At 41.6% G+C, this 14,623-nt stretch overlaps 1 protein-coding gene and 1 long non-coding RNA gene across 8 annotated transcripts in view; one reads left to right on the top strand and one right to left on the bottom strand.

Annotated features, from left to right (window-relative positions):
* The window catches only part of SLC16A7 (solute carrier family 16 member 7), a 191,472-nt gene extending 180,680 nt beyond the window's left edge, over positions 1 to 10,792 (bottom strand). For 4 of the 6 annotated variants that reach the window (XM_060657092.3, XM_060657094.3, XM_060657095.3 and 1 more), the window contains exon 1: positions 10,585 to 10,792. The gene's annotated coding sequence lies outside the window, so the exon portion shown is untranslated. Of the gene's footprint in view, positions 1 to 2,641; positions 2,763 to 9,758; positions 9,874 to 10,584 lie in introns of those variants that run through there. The other 2 variants (XM_060657099.3, XM_060657097.2) reach the window with 2 other exon arrangements.
* Positions 10,793 to 10,806: 14 nt separating this feature from the next.
* Positions 10,807 to 14,623, top strand: part of LOC144616897 (uncharacterized) — a 197,255-nt gene continuing 193,438 nt past the window's right edge. For both annotated transcript variants that reach the window (XR_013556732.2, XR_013556731.2), the window contains exon 1: positions 10,807 to 11,915. This is a non-coding gene — a long non-coding RNA (uncharacterized LOC144616897). The remainder of the gene's footprint in view (positions 11,916 to 14,623) is intronic.

The raw sequence follows: 14,623 nt of genomic DNA, 5'->3' as shown, positions 1-14,623 counted from the left end.
CCCATGTTACAGTGTTGTTGAGGCTTTCAGATAATGACTTTCAGGATTCCGTGAGGTAATCCTGCACCTTCTCTTTGGCACATAACCTGCACCAACTATGCTATTTGTCTTCTCTTTCCCCTTTTCCAATACCAAAAATCTGAGTGAGCAAATCTTTTTGAAAATCCTTAGGACACAAGAGAATACTTTAAAAGTCACATTTTTAAATTTAGATTTTATTACAGACCACAACTCAATATCTGAATGTATAGCTGAGGAGGCGTTAAGTATTATTGCTACAAGACAAAAGCTAGTAAAGTAAAAGGACTAGTAAAATGTGAAATAATTTAAATAGCTAATAGACTAAAAACATTTGAGGGAACATTCATTCTTAAGTGAAAGTTATAGACCCAATATGCATAATAATTTTTATCATAAGCAGTGAAATATCCCAATGAACAATAATTAAGTTTCTAAGCATTCAAAATAAGATTTTAATTTTAATTGGTGATAAGTCTACAGAAGTGTCTCTTCCCCCTTTTATTGAACATTTGAAAACAAATGTAGATAATGGGTCCAGCCAGGTACCTTACTGAGATAGAGCAACAAGTCTGTTATTGATTAAAAAAAATAATAACAATAAAAATTTGCATGTCTCCTCAATGAAGCAACTTTTTTTTTTTAATTAACAGCATTTATTACTTGGCAATTAATGATAAAAAAGGAAATAATTTTAGGTGAGCTTTAGAACTGTTATCTGTGAATCCTGTAGCAGGCCATTAATGTAATTAATGTTCTTCTCCATGGCTCAAGTGGCCAGATTACTCTCCATAGAGATGCTAATGTGGCCCATGAGGGATGGATTTACATTTTCATACACTCCCTGCAGCTTCTTCTGAATCATTCACCTTTTCCTATCTACTTATTATTTTGTCATATCCATTAGTGATATGCAAATATTTCTGCAGTATCTCTTGCTTTCTAAGTTCAGGGGGGAAAAAAACTTGTATTAAGTTGCATTGATTCTTTGTTTTTCCTCTAAAAAAGCCATTGCTTTAGGAAAATGCACTGAAGGACTTGATTGCTTCAGTGAAGACACCATGCCATAAGTAAGTGGGACTTTTATGAAGGCTAGGAAGGGATACTACAGGAAAATGGAGGGGGAAAAAAGAAGACATTCTAAACAACTAAGCATTAACAGGTAAAGAAAAGAGAGAAGGGATTATAGACAGAAAGTGACAGAGACAAAAAGAAACAGAGAGAACATAGAAAGTTCTGGGTCAATAAAACACCGGTATTTTCAATAAAAATCTGCAGATAAATTTGTAGTGAAAGACTCAAGTTTTATAAAAACACAGCACAATGCTTTTAACAAAAAAGAATTCAGTCATACAATAGAACAAATCGGCAAATTCGCTTTTTTTTTTAAAATGTATTGAAGTCCATTCCTATCTATGTCCCAGCTCCAAAAGTTTCCTTTTAAAAAAGTCAATTTCTTGGTCATATTGAACAATGGTGATCTATTTACTAGTACTACAGCCTTAAACCAAGAATCTGTTCTATCTCATCTTTAGTATTCTCTTCCCTAGAATGGGTATAACAACATCCACCTTAGTCCTCAGTGGGCTATTGTAAGTTTTTAATGAGATAAGGTATGAAATGCTCTTGACACAGTGCTGGCACTTAGTTGTGTTCTCAATATCTAGTTTTTGTTGTTTATTTTTTACTAAACTAGTGATTAGCAAAACTAATTAACACATGTCCAGCACACATGTACTTTCTGAAGGTTTGGATAACTTGTGAGAAAAAAATTTCTCTGCCCTACAGGAAATAATCAATTTTATCAAGTGAATGAGTATTCTGACTCAGTGATTTTCCACATGGGCTATACTTTAGTATCATAGATTACTGAGTGAAACCAAAATCTTATCCTGAAGTAATTCACCAATCGGTTCAAATGTCCCTTTATGATAGAAGACAGGATTCAGTAGGCAGAGATGATAAGATTAGGGCCTGAGGTCCTGGGTGCAGAAAAACCCCTATTTTGGAACAATGCTGGGAGCTTCTGACTACAGCAAGCCCCCTCAGGCATAAGGTTCCTGTAAGAATGTAACAGACCCCACCTACTCCCCCTCAGGTTTCCCCTCTGGAATTGGACAAAAGACCTAAGTATGGCCACAGCCCACCTCTCATACAATGGAAACGAACCAATCAGGAATGGACAACCCAGCACTTAGAGCTATCAAGCCAATAAGGAAGGGTAGAACCTGAGAAGGAAGGGGGTAGGGGGAAGGGGGAGGGCTGACCAGAACCTTGCCTATGGTCCTTGGGCATTCACTTTCAAATGTCCCCTCTCTGTAAAGACAGCTTTCCTACTACTTTTCCTTTCTAATCTTATATTCCAATAAACTTTTGCCTACTGCTCATTTTGTGTCCACCTCTTCATTCTTTGAAGTGGCGAGACAACAAATCCCGGGTATTGTGGTAAAAAATCCTGCAACACCTTCAAGTTTAGGAACCGCTGTTCTAGGTACAAAAGGTACACTCACAGACAAATAGTTATAGTATTACATGAACTATATACAGTATTATGATCCTTATTAAGCAGATCTTTATATTTATCCATGTTTTTGGTTTTGCTTTTGAGTTCTGTGGCACTTACATAGACCAGCTCCTCATTTCACTGAAAGACTATCCTCTCAGCTCCAAAACATGCCCACTTCTTTCATTTAAGCCTTTTTTGATTTCTCCATCACACAGTAAAGTCCCCCTCTTCAGAAATCCTAGAGCAGGGATCAACAAATATTTTTTTCTCTGAAGTGCCAGATAGTAAATATTTTAGGTTTCACAGGCTTAATCACAACTACTCAACTCTATCCAGCAGCAGGAAATTAATCGGCCACTGAAAATGTAGAAACAAATGAGTGTAGCTGTATTCCAGGAAAACTTCACTTACCAAAAACAGCAGTAGGTTAGATATGGTCCCAGGGTTATAGTTTGTCAACTTCTGCTGCAGACTATCACTGCTCTCTACCGTTTGACAATTCTACTCTGGATTATACCCATAACCAGTACGCACATCAAGAATGTCTCTGAAATTATAGTCTCCTCAGGGTGTCAGGAATGATGTCTTACACATATATTCAGCTATCTCTGGAGAGTACTTCATATAGCAATGCTAATTATTTACTGATTTGAAATGATTTAAGATATGGGAGCAAGATTTAGTTGCCATTAGCATCTCACCTGCATTGAAACATTTACTAAAGCATTGATTCTTGCAGTTCCCTAATGGGCAGCCTCATCTTGCTGAGTCTTTATTCTCTTTATCTATAAATGAATACAATCTATCTTACATGGGATTAATGAGAATTAGAAATACCGTATATAAAAAATCAGACACATAGGTGGCACTTAAACAGTATTACTAAAATAAAAAACAAGAGACCAGCCTTGAGAATTCCTGGATGGACAAAATCAGTTTGACTCATATAAACAAAGCTTAATTTAGCTTACTTAGCAAGACTAACTTGACCTGGGTCATTGCTTGCTTATACCTCTGAAATATCACAGGCACAACTTATGCTGGTTCCCAAGGTTGATTTGAGGTAACCACTGACACTATCTAGACTTTCTAAACCTGAATGGTTCCAAAAGCATAGCAGCCTTAACCAGGTTACAAAAACAACAGGTAGAAAGACTGAGTATGTGAGGGGTGCCTGGGTGGCTCAGTTGGTTGAGCATCCAACTTCAGCTCAGGTCATGATCTCATGGTCCATGAGTTCAAGCCTCACATCGGACTCTCTGCTGTCAGCGTGGAGCCTGCTTTGGATCCTCTGTCTCCCTCTCTCTGCCTCTCTCTCTCTCTCTCTCAAAAATAAACATTTGAAAAAAAGAAAGACTGAATATGTGAAATTGATAGAGAAAATATAAGACATAACTTTTCACCACCTATGTACAGGGTGTCAATCAACCCAAAAGGGTTTTATTTTGTGTAGACTCAGAAAGCTGAGTAAGGACTCTAGGTAGAAGCAAAAACAACTCTGTTATAATTGGCAATGCCTTAAAAAGAATAGACTCCCTCAGTATGTATACTTAAAATAAACAATAGATGGTGGTTTATGAAAGATGCTGAAGAAACAGTACATAAAAATGGAAACAGATGTCCTCTAAATTTCTTGCACCAAAATGCTAAAAGATATGTAAATATGGATAATTATACCTGGCATCCAGAAAGCTGCACTATATAGAGAAACTAAAGACTTCTACAAATGCAACTATAATAAAATGTTTAAAACAAGACATATTACAAATGCAATGTTACTAAAATTGTGTAAAAGTTTCTTCTACTTATCTACAGGCTTCAGAAGAAATTTGAACATAAACTTAGTTATGAAGGTGAGGTTAAAGCTAGAAACGAAATAGCAGGAAGTTAGAGCATTTTAAAAGGAAAGGATAACATGGCCAAAGGAAGTGGCAGGAAATAAAATGAGGCAGAGGGGACAGTTCAATTGGACTCAAGTATGATAGTGGTGGAAGATAAGCCCAGAAAAATTTTTGGAATTACAGGGGCTGAAATGCTAGTCCTTGGACCCAGAAAATGGAAGTCACCATCGTGTTAGTAATGTATCAGTAAGAGAGGTGTATTTCAATAAGACTATCTGGTGGAACATACAGAATTAAGTGGTAGAGTGAGAAGCCAGAGGTGAGAGGAGCCGCTAAGAGACTGGCACGATTCTAGGTAGCATGTAAAAAGTGCCCAAACTCTGTGGCAACATCGGAAATGAGAATTTTCTGAGAAATGAAGTATTTTGGTTGTACAATTGTCAGATGTTAGCAACTGACTCGGAGATGTATTTCCAGGAGGAGAGAGGTCTCAAATCTTCTAGACTAGAATGCTAATACCAACCAAAGCAATGGGAACAAAGGAAAGAAGGAAGACAGAGAGCTCAGAGGGTGTTGTTGAAGATGTTAGCAGTGCAAGTGAAGGGGAGCTGTCCAGCAGGCACTTGGAAAGGTAGGCTTGAAGCTTTTGTGAGGGTCAAAGCTGAAGATAATGTCGTGGGACAGAAGGCAGAAACCAAGACAGGATGAGCTTTGTCAAATGACAGAATATACACAAAAGGAAAACTCGGGACAGAAATTGAGGAACACATACTTTAATGAGCAGGAGGTGAAAAGAGAGCCCAAGAAGGAGCTGCAAACAAGCAGTCAGAGAAGTAAGAAAACAAGGAGCACCTGGAAGCCAAAACAGGAGTTTCAGAAGCAGCAGATGCCAACACTGCCCAAGGCTGATGACAGGTTAAAGCAAACGAAAGTCTGGAGCCTAGGATAACATGACTATTAAATAATTATGCTTAATACATCTTACAAGAAAGAACTTAGTCCTTCAAATCCAAGTATTTTCACGTGAGCTAGCCTTTGAAGCAAAGACAAAAGATGCTTTTGGAAATACTCTAATCTCAAGGATCATTTCTTCAAACATTCTCAATTTGATCGTATTGGCCAACAGTTTTCAGCCACATCTAGTACGATTCTTCTAAGAGGCGTATTTAAATATCACGGGAATTCTTGGTGATTACCATGACTGAGGGTAAGCTAACAGGGCCATAGACACTAAATGTTCTGCAATGAAAGAGGCATTCCCACACAAAGAAGAGGTCCCCGCCAAAATGCCAACAGTACCACCTGTTGAGAAACACTGTCACATGACACCGTTTATCACTGAATACACCTTTTGCATAGTTGAAAAGAACTGATAGAATTTTGGATTCTGAAATTTTGGAGACTCAGATTTAAAATAAGGGAAACTCATTAACATAGTTCCTTCCTTAGAAACTCTTCAAGTAAATTCACGCCTCTTAGTTTTGCTTAGTTTTGATTCATATCTAATCTACTTCCTAAAGAAAGTGGTCTTCAAGCAAATTATCTAGCAGGACTGCTTCTTCTTATAAATTATAATTCACCTACATATAAGCTCTAATCAGTGTCTGTTTAGAGCTATAGGCGATCACCACGCATACATTTTATTGTATTACTAGGTGAGGAAACTGCCAGTGTTTGACATAAAACATTTTCTAAAAATACCAACACTTTATCCAGATCTTTGTTCTCTAAACAAATATTTCTCTTGCGTGCACCATTCATACTAAATATTTCTAACTGAAAAATTGCTGTTTTAATGCCAAATATTACCAAAAATTCATTACCTGTTTAGATCATCGAACCATTCAATATACCCACTTTTGTATGGCTATCCTAATTGCACACAACTTCTAACAAAAAATATCTTTATACCAGCGTCTCATAGCTGTCACTCAAATGCCCTATAAGATTTTCATGAACTCATCTGGGATTTCAATGAATATTAATAAGAACATCTGCAAGAGGTTTTGATATTAGGACAGAAAAATGTTTTCAAAAATATTGGCATCACTTGTTAACACTGATATTTATGAATATGTTGAACACGTCTCTGGTGCACCCAAGCACCAATTACTCCAGTGCTGGGTGGACTAGTTATATTATAGTCAAGTTCAATTTGTTTAACTTGTGCTTAATTTTTTCCCAGTGTTCTTGATGATTACAGTTTATGCATAAATGCACATACCCCCTTCTTGTTTACTAACTGCCATGTATGTGGGGTAAATGTTATTTTTTTTTTCTCTAGACAATTGTCCACATTAGGCTATTCTCTCATATCATGACTGTAAACTCCTCAATCTCCCAAGTAGGCAGACCAGGCCCCTGGCTTCACCATTTAGGGGAACACCTGTGAAAATGAAGCTTTTTCTTTAACTTTTTTTTTAAGTTCTGATTCTCACTGAGACTTGGTGTACAGTTGTTTCCCAACACATTTCCTAATCGCTTTGATCCAGTTTTGAGAAAGCCTGTGACAAACCTGGATGACCTCTCAGACAATGAGAGCCCATGTAACGGTTTATGATGCAATCCAACACTGTTAGGCCATCTAATGGGAAAACAGGCATTTCCAAGCATTTCTAAATTATCTGTTAAGAAGAATGAGCCAGTGATCCTTCTAACAACCTAACAGCCTTAATGCCACACATTTAAATCTTAACACTAGCAGGGTGCCTGGGTGGCTCAGTCGGTTAAGCCTCTGACTTCAGCTCAAGTCATGATCCCCCAGTTTGTGGGTTCAAGCCCCGTGTGTCGGGCTCTGTGCTGACAGTTCAGAGCCTGGAGCCTGCTTCAGATCCTGTGTCTCCCTCTCTCCTTCCCCCTTCCCCACTCACTCTGTCTCTCTCTCTCAAAAATAAATAAACATTAAAAAAAATCTTAACACTAGCTACCATTATGCATGTGCTCAGCACAGTGCTAAGTATTTCACAGGTATTATCTCATTTAATTTTTACAACCAATATATGGAATTGAATATTATCCTCTTTTTATACATGAAGAAACAGATTTTGAGAAATTTTCACACATGAAGAAACCGAGATTTAGAGGTTTAGCAACTTGCCCTAGCTAGTAAATGGCAGAGCCAAGATCAAAACCCAGACAGACCAGACTACAGACGCCCCGCTCTTACCCTCATCCCTCTTTTGCCAGAGATCTAGACCTCTGGCTGTGCAAATTGAGCAAGTTAACTCTTTGTACCTAAACTCCTCTTCTGCAAACATGGATATTAATAGACCTACAGAAAGTAGTGTTCTAACACAGTGCCTAGAACATTGTAAGCATTACAGAGATGTTACAGTTACTATACTCAGGTTCTTCAGAGCAGGTGAATGGTAGTCTATCAAAGCATATAATAAACTGCAATTTAGTCTCTTCTTTAAAAAAATGGAAGTCAATTCATTGGCAAAGATAATTTCCAGGGAAAGAGTGTCTTCCCCTCACAGCAAGAAGAAAATCACCATTTCCTGTTTTTACAGGGTCACTCTCAACAAGCAAAAGAATAGGGCTGAATACACCAGTTTCTGAGGCGAGGTGCCTTTCTCCAATTGCCTTTTAGCAGTTCTTATAAACATTTCTTTCAAGTTATTTAGGATATATGTCTCTTCCACTGAGAAAGAAATTGATTGAAAGCTAATAGGATATTGTGATAAGCACCTGTGTTATATGGAAATGATGAATCACTATATTGTACACCTGAAACTAATATTACACTGTATGTAAACTAATTGGAATTTAAATAAAACTTAAAAATTAAAAACACTTATATTAAAAAAAGAAAGAAACAAAGAAAGCTAAAAGTATTGGAGGAAGATTAGCCTGGATAACCAGACATGAATCTTTTGAGAGCAGAATTTCACCCTCACCCATCTTGGCAACCACAGTGCAGTGTCTAGAATGATTTCAGGGGTTCAAAATTAGCTAGTCTATATTTTAGGTGTTTTCCACACACTTTATTCCTCACAATAGCACATCAGGGTAGGCACCACCAACCATATTTTAAGGATAAGAAAAAACTGAGGAGATTGTTAAATAATTACTCAACCTTACGAAAGTGCAAAACTGACCTTGAAGTACATCTAACTCTGAAGTTAATTACCTTTTCCCATGTGAATGTCTCGAAAAAAATGTTCAGTGAATAAATATAAGAAGTAAAAGTAAATGCAGGGAATTTCCTTTCATTCCAGATTCATGACCAACGAATATGACTCTGGATAAGGAAAATTTCTGTAGGTCACATTGCCCTTCTTCTCTTTGGGAGGGTTCTAGGTGGAAAATACAAGCCGGATATTATATAGGAGTAAATGCATAAGCAGAAATAAACTGAGCATTTATAGGATGATTCAAGAACATGTACTTTGGGAAACAGGTGTTAAAATTTCAGCCCACTTACCATTATTAAAACACACCCTGGGGGGCAGGGGGAAGCAGTATGTAATTGCAATCTGCTGATGTGAATTTTGAAAAACAAAAAGCAAAAAAAAACGGTTTCTGACTTTATGAGTTGTTACACAACACACGGAGTTGCTTATTAAAGTAATAATCTTTCCCTTTCACTGAATCATTCAGTTTCCCACTCGCTTAGATTGCGTTAAATGCAATGTGTTCAGAAGCAGAAAGCGAAGCTAAGATTGCTTCACCAGGGCTAAATAAGGGTCACCTTGTTCAACCTTCGTCTACTCTCTGCAGCCACCACCCAGCTTTGATTTCTCAGCCACACTCCCCCAAACTGCACATTTAGTATTTGTGGTTCCAATGACAGCACCTTCAAGCTAATGTGTCTTTTGAAAGTTTGCTCTTGAGCTCTCGGTTTGTGTTTAACCATAATGTACAGGGTGCCAGGAAAGGGCATCTAGCGCCCACCGTTTACTCCTGCCCAGTCTTTTTCACATCACCCTCACGACTGCTATTTCATTTCTCCACTATGAATCTTCTTGGACCAGGAAAGGCAGGAGGACATGAAATACTAGCTTTCCTACTAACACCAGCCAGCCCTCACTCAACCCATCCCACTGAGTACTACTTCTCCAGGAAGAGATGGTAGAGTCACTTGTAGACAAACCGCTCATTTCCTGTGTGTGTGTGTGTGTGTGTGTGTGTGTGTGTGTGTGTGTGCGTGTGCGCGCGCGCGCGCATAATTTTAATATCCCCGGAGTAGACCACAAACTCCCCTCGCCAGCCCTACCGGGAAAGTGGCCCTGGTCACAACCGCCTTTGCCAAGGCAGTCTGCAATCCCTCTCGCGGAAGTAAAGGAGAAAAGGGGCCGCAGAGGGCAGCTGCCGAGCAACGTAACATCTGCTCAGAGGAGGCACTTCGCACGCGAGCCGCGTCTCCAGCCTCCCGCACTACCTGCACAGACCTGGCGCCCCCAGAGCGGCGCAGCGGCGCAGGAAACCAGCGTGATACCGGGCGGCGCAGGCCCTCCTCGGCCCGGGTCTAGTCATGCTCCCTTCTGCCCGAGCGCAGGCCTCTCCCGCACACATCTTTCCATACGCCTCCGCCCCACTATGCAACCTGGGGACCAAAAAAGAAAACGACACCTCCCTCCCTGGTATTCCGTCCCCTCCCAGCCTCTCGGACTCCCGATCGTCTGCTACAAGAAAAGACGCCCCCTACCCATACTTTTCACCACTACTCGTCCCCAGGTGTTGCGGCAACGAGGCCACCCCAGGGTGCTCGCGGGCCTGGGGCGAGATGCTGGTGACAAGCAGGCAGGGGACGCGCCTGGTGGGAACCGGCCTTGGGAGACTCGTGGGCCGAGCAGAGGGGGAGAAGCACAGCGTCGGCAGAGTCTCCGCGCAACAGCTCGGGACACAGGCACCTCCTGGCCATAAGCGGGCGGGCGCGCGGGCGCGCGGGCGCTCCCCGCCCAGGACCCCCGGGGCCCACCTCCCTGACGCGCGCGCGCGCGCGCGAACGACCCCGCGCCGGCTGCGCCCCTGCAGCTGCCGCGCGGCTGTCTGCGCGTCTGACTGACGCGAGCTCTCCTCCCGCGGCCGCTTCGGGGGTTTTTGTCTATATAAGGGCTCGCTAGCCAGCTCTGCGTCGGCGCGTTTGTCAGGGGCTGGCCATTATTTTTACACACGCGTGCGGCTCCGCTGGCAGCTGGGGTGGCAGAGGCACGCTCGCCTGCCTCTGGGCCAGCGCCGCCGCCGCCTCCTCCCTTCCTCCCGGGGTGTACTTACTTTACCCGGTCTCTGGCACGGGGTGGGCGCCGCAGCTCTCCGATCCCCAGCCCGCCCCCACCCCCCCCCGCCGCAGCCGGTTCGCCTCGCCGTCACCGGGTGAATGGAATTATTTATTTATTTACGGCCCTAGACTTGTCCTCGCCCGCCGCAGCCGGGGGCGGGGGAGGAGGGGGGCGGAGGGGAGGCGCAGCCGCCGGGCGCCCTCGTGGGTGGGGGGAGGGGAGAGGTGGAGAAGGAGGGCGGGGGCTAGCGCGCCGGGCTTTCGGCGAGCTGGCCGCCCGAGGGCGGGGGCGAACCCCGCCCAGTGACTCCGGGCCGACTGAGCATGCTCCAAGCGACCGTCGCCGCTGTAGACACTTTCTCTGGGGCTCGGGGCGCTCCACTTCGGATTTTAGTTTGGGCCGGGAGAGAAAAAAGTCAGAAATCAGGTGGGGAGAACTGTTGTTCCAGATCGGTCGTGACACGCTTTACCCGAAGTACTTTGGCGGCGAACCTAGCAGCCAGGTGTGCCCGTTGCCCCGTTTCGATAACCCCCGGGGAGTTGTGAAATCGGTGTGAGAGGAAAGCGTGTGCTCCGGAGAGGAGCCGGCACGGTGCGGGGAGGTTGGAAGCTTCTCGTTGCGAGTGTGGCGCGAAAGGGTAGGGCCGTTTTGCCATCGAGGTCTTTTTTGCCGCGAGGGGAGGAATGGCGGTGTCGGGAGTTGAGGCTCACCAACCGGCACACTCTAAAGGAAAAATAAAATGTACACCGTGGGACGAGGAGTGCCGAAAGTAGTACGAGGAGAACTTGGAAATAGGAAAGCCCCTTACAAACAGTCCCTTCCATTTTTTTGTTTCCCAAATGCTTTAGTCTTCAAAGTAGGGCTTCGGGTTTGTCAACGAGTAGCGCTAGGGATAGTGGTCCTCCCGCAGCCATTGGTGTGGTGTCTCCTGCTTTTATTTTTTTTCCCTCCACTGTCTAGAACATGTTTCTTGGGGAAGCTGAAAAGAGGAAATGAACATGTAAGTCACACCAAAGATCGGGTTCCTTAAGTGCCTTTACTGTTGAAGTGCTGCTTGGAAGAAAAGGAACAGAAGACTAAATGTGGGCTTGAATGTGAGAATTCATATTGCAGTTTTTCTGCCCATGTAGCAGGCCCCTCCCCCACGGACACACGTGTCTGCTCCTGAAAAGTGAAACATACAAAGTGATGTGAATCCTAAATATTAATGTAACTCCCTAGAAGCTTTTCTTGTTTATCCTAGAACTGAAATAATTTGTAAGAAGCCAGGATAACTTAGTTGAAGTAACTGGAGCGTTGAAGCCCACGGGACAAGGAATCCAAATGGTAATAATAGTAACAGCAATAATAATAATAATTACACTGATTTATTAAGTCCTTCTCATTGTCAGGCACTGTCCTAAGCAGTTTTATGGGTTTTCTCAATTAATTAAATAAACCTACTGGATGAATACTATGATTTTTCACAGTTTACAAATTTGGAAATAGGTGTAGGGGAGGAAAACTCTTCCCTTCTTCCTTTTTATGTTGTTTGGCTGGCCTAATAAGTACATTGACACAAGACAGATTAACAGGAGAAAAACAAATTTAATTTCATATGTCTAGGAGCCCATAAAATAGGAGACTCCAAAAAGTGACCAAAGTAGACAAGGTTTATTTATACTTCCTTTCTGGCCCTGAATTCCCTATCTCTGGTGATAAGGATGGCTCTCTTCCTCCTGGTACTGGGAGGGTAACTTCACCTGAAAGATTTACTTCCTATTTCAAGGGGGACAGAACAGAGTCAGAGTGTCCTTGAACTGACTGTTCCTCAAGCAAATAATCACTATGCCAAAGTGGAATATTTGGGGGTGGCATATTCTGCTCCCCTTCAGAGTTAAGTCATTTAGCTAAATCCACATTGCTTGTTTCTGCCACGGCTGGTTTGTAGTCTTGTGCAAAACTTGAATCTTGGTATCTGCAGCCACAAAAGAGAAATAATATCAACTTCGTATTACTGTCATAAGATTTAGGTGAGATGATATATGTGACATAGCTGGTAGATAATATGAGATGAATTAATGGTGGCTTATGATTAGTAACTTTAAAAAGTTGGGATGACAGTTTTACCGAGGAAGGGGTGTCAGAAACTACAAGGCGAAGGCAGAAAATGCTAGAAAGAACTTTAGTTTTTCTTTATAAGTGGGGCAACTGGGTGGCTCAGTCGGTTGAACATTCAACTTCAGCTCAGGTCATGAACTCACTGCTCTTGTGCTCAAGGCCCGCATCGGGCTCTGTGCTGGCAACTCAGAGCCTGAAGCCTGCTTTGGATTCTGTCTCCCTCTCTCTCTGCCCCTCCCCTGTGCTCGCTGGCTCTCTTTCTCTCTCTCAAAAATAAACATTAAAAATAAAATAAAAACAAAAATGTGTAAAATGACATTTATAATAAGGTACATTTTATAGTGATGGGATGTTTAACAGTGACTGTAAGCACTTCATTTTTATTACAAAGAATAATGGCACGTTTTGAAAAGAAGCAAAACTAAGACATATCTCTCTAGGTCATGTTCTTGAGTGTTTGCAATTGACATTTTTCCTGCTCATTCATCACTCATTTCCTTTCAAAGAAGAGGAAGAAGAAGAAGAAAGACCATATAGTTCCTGAATTTTGACCCTATTCTCCTTTTTCCTTATTTTTTTTTGTCTTATTTTTTGTTTGTTTTTATTGTGCCGTGTTCTTGGTCTAACTCATTTTCAAACTCCTAAACATCACTACCCATAGCATTAATCGTAACTGTAACAAGAATTCTTTTTTTAAGTCTTGTTTTTCCAACATTAAAAACTCAATCCAATTTACATACTGCCCCAGTGTTAGTATTTGGGGATTCATCCTTAAGGTGCATTGTTGCTCTGGCCAGGCATGCTATGTAAATACATGGTTGGATTAGAAAGGAATCTGACAAGTCACCTGGATGGCTCAGTCAGTTAAGCATCTGACTCTTGATTTCGGCTCAGATTCATGGGAATCTCTCAGGAATCTCTGAGTTCGTGGGATGGAGCCCTGCATTGGGCTCTGTGCTGACAGTGCAGAGCCTGCTTGTGATTCCCTCTCTCTTTCTCTCTCTCTCTAAATAAATAAACTTAAAAATAAGTAATCTCAAAGGAGAATTAGGTAGGAATAAATCCAGTCAATTTATCCTGTGACTTATAGTCTTAATATTATTCAGAAGTTGAGAAAAGAATACAATGTAGGGAAAAGGCAAACCATATGACCAGAAGTTGAAATGTTTTTGGTAAAAATTTTTGCCTTAATTTGTATTCATAAGGGGAAATAACAGTGCAAGAAACAAATAGCAATATACTCAATATTCTAGCAACCCATTTTCCACAAATAAGTAAACTAGTGAATACATAAATAACATATAAACTAATAAAGCTAAACATATTTCACTGTCTACCCCCAGCCTCATATTCCAGGTTGTCTACCCTCAGCTGTATACTCTCAGGTTCTTCATTCCTCAGACATGCCATATCTTCCTACATTTTGCTAACTTGTTGCATTCCCCATGTTCTCTTTTCCATCTCAAACTGGTCTGAGTCTTTTTTTCCCCCTTTGGGTCCAGCAAATATGTCATCATCTCTCTAGCATTTCAGGGATTCCTCCAATAAGAATTAAGACCATCTTCCTCTTTGTTCTTTTTCATAGAACGTGGTATATGCCTCTATTTGGGGCATTTTCTTTCTGCTTCACAGTACGGCTGTATTATAATTTCTTTTCTGTCTCCCCAATCTGTTAGGGACGGTTTATTCATCTCTGCAGTCTTCCAGCATCCGGCACAAATTCTTGCAGCTAGAAGGTAATCAATAATGTTTGACAATTGGAGGAAAGAAATGATAGTGTGACTTTAGGCAACAGATATATTCTAGAGGCTGTTGGTGTTCACAATATCCATGATCTGCATGACACTACTTTTCCCAGTTTCTCTTACAGTTATATTGGGGCCACGTGACTAGTTCTAACTAATAGAGTATGGACGAAAATGGCATATATCATT

The sequence above is a fragment of the Panthera onca genome, chromosome B4 (genome assembly GCF_046562875.1).
Source record: "Panthera onca isolate mPanOnc1 chromosome B4, mPanOnc1 haplotype 2, whole genome shotgun sequence".
Classification (NCBI taxonomy): domain Eukaryota; kingdom Metazoa; phylum Chordata; class Mammalia; order Carnivora; family Felidae; genus Panthera; species Panthera onca.
The sequence above is the reverse complement of the archived record's forward strand: the minus strand, read 5'-3'. Positions and strand labels throughout refer to the sequence as shown.